This window comes from Phalaenopsis equestris, unplaced genomic scaffold (genome assembly GCF_001263595.1).
Source record: "Phalaenopsis equestris unplaced genomic scaffold, ASM126359v1 Scaffold000002, whole genome shotgun sequence".
Classification (NCBI taxonomy): Eukaryota; Viridiplantae; Streptophyta; class Magnoliopsida; order Asparagales; family Orchidaceae; genus Phalaenopsis; species Phalaenopsis equestris.
In genome coordinates this window covers 75,322,291-75,324,679 of record NW_018164444.1, presented here as the reverse complement: position 1 = coordinate 75,324,679, position 2,389 = coordinate 75,322,291, and the positions used below count along the sequence as shown (strand labels likewise).

The window sequence follows — 2,389 nt, the reverse complement described above, 5'->3', positions numbered from 1 at the left end:
TGTTTGCTTCGAGAGCTCTGAGAAATTCTGAATCCCTCTGAATTCCTACTCTTCTGAAAATTCTGTGTCCTCTAGTTCGCTTCTAAATTCAGTTCAATCCTCCTAGCCCTCTCCATCAAAGCAGAATAATCATCCATTTCAAGAGGAATCAGTGTCTGCTTAATCATATTCTTTAGCTTAGACAAAAACCTATGACACTTCTTCTCAATATTTGGAATCAACTGGGATGCATACCTTGAAATCATAGTGAATTCAACTTCATATTGCATAATTGACCGATCTCCTTACACCAATCTAATAAGTTTGTCCCGCATTTTCCTTCTAGCTGAAAGTGACATAAACTAGTCTCTAAATGTGTCAGCGAACTCATCTCATTATATTAAGTGGTTGGTTCTACCTCCAAACTTTTTATGCAACTATCCTCACCACTATTTCTCAGCTTTTCCCTCAAAAGCCAGAAGTGACAAATGTAACACTCATCTCTGGTAGACAAGACAAGACAACCCATCTATAATTTTTTTCACTCTCATTAGCCATTTCTCAGCATCCACTGAACTTCCTCTTCCATAAAAGAGAGGTGGCTTCATATCGTGAAATATATTCAAATATTTGTTCATCTGGCTCCCTTGCTAAAATTGGCTTTAGCCTTAGAATTCTTAATCATCCGAGTCACTACATTCATTATTTCAACGAAAACATCTGTATTCACTGGGATATTCGGAGGTACATCAGTCATAGTGTGTACTCTTGCTAACTTTCTCTTGATTATCCATTTTTCTGAAATAAGAAGTAAAAGAATATACTTAGTCACAATTAAACCCCTTGTTTCTATTGTTTATTAATTAATTTAATCAACTTAATGACTATTTTTTATTAAGATTAACACCTAATTTCTTTTATATCACTTTTGTCACGATTCGACCTAACAACTTAGTATTAACTAAGTCAGGAACTGTGGTCAGATGATATTATCATTTCTTTCACTTTCCACATATTTTTATAACTTTCTATTTTATAAAAGTCACTAAGAAACCGCAAAATATGTTACTTAGAAATGAAATTATCCAAAAATTACCAACATAATTTAATAATAAAGCATCTCAAACTAACAACACAACATAATGCTTACAGCAGTAATCGTCCTATAAACTCTTTCGCCTGCCAGACATATTTATTAATATTTCTTAAAAGCAATTATTAATATTCAAGAGTAGTTTACATCACTTAGTGAGCAATTATAATTTTTTTATACATTAAATTAATATATAAATGCGATGCATGAATGTCTTAATGATATGCAATTTATTAAAAAATAAAACCCTAAGCTTTCATTTTGAGTTTAAACTTTTTCATTTCAATTTAAGTTTTATTTTTTTGGTCGTATTTAAGAAATAATATAAGGATTATCATCATACCCGAAGGTATTATAAAAAAGTTATTCCTATTGGTACCCTAAAAAAATTTTATCTGGAGGTATATATTTACTATTTTCTTTTTTTTTATGCACGAGCATATTGCATCATCCGCCAGTAATATCTAGGGGTAATCCTGATTGACTTAGGGCCCGTTTGGGGGCGCGTTTGGGAAGCGGGGGGGGGGTTTTGAAAACCCCCCCCCCCCCTGGGGATGTTCTGCGGTTCGCCGAGCTCTTAAACTTACAACAAGCATATAAAATATTAAAATAATTATTTGCAGCATTGAGGTAAGTCTTTATTTAATAAAATAATAATTTAATACATATAAAAATGTAATTACTCAACTTTTCTCTTCTCCCTCCAATTTGATTTTCTAAAGCTTAATTCTTTCTTAATTAAATCAATTATTAATATTTTAATACACAAATATGTATATATTAGATTCATTAATTAAAAATAAATACGCCCTAATATTTACCTGAATTATCTCAAAATCTCTTTTGCACAAATATTGACCTTTATCTTCTTGTAATTCTAGACCTTAATAGCTTCAATCCTGATTTGATTGAACTTACTATTAACATTTCTAATTAATTAATTTATATAATTTAAAAGCTTAAAATGCTACCTCACAGAAGACGTGATTCCTATATATCCCACATGCTAAACAACAAGGATCGCGAGGCTTTGTTTTGGCTTGGACTCCACTACCTTATGTGCTCCTCTCTCCCTCTTCTTCTCTTCTTCCCACGCAACACATTGCCGCATATCCCATCTCCTTTTTCCTCTTTTTCGATGAGACACGAAACCAAGCACGACAGCACATGAGCCTCTTCCTTTTCTTTTGTATTCGAATTAGAGCACGGTGACTTCGCTTTGTTTTTTAATTTCGTCTCCTTCTCCCCACCGCCTATAGTACTTTGTAGCCTACAAAGGAAAGGACTGAGAGAAGCCGAAAAGCAACTCCCCCCCCC

At 33.2% G+C, this 2,389-nt stretch overlaps 1 protein-coding gene across 1 annotated transcript in view; it reads left to right on the top strand.

Annotated features, from left to right (window-relative positions):
• Positions 1-2,389, top strand: part of LOC110020153 (glyoxysomal fatty acid beta-oxidation multifunctional protein MFP-a-like) — a 6,810-nt gene that overhangs the window by 227 nt on the left and 4,194 nt on the right. The window lies entirely within an intron of this gene.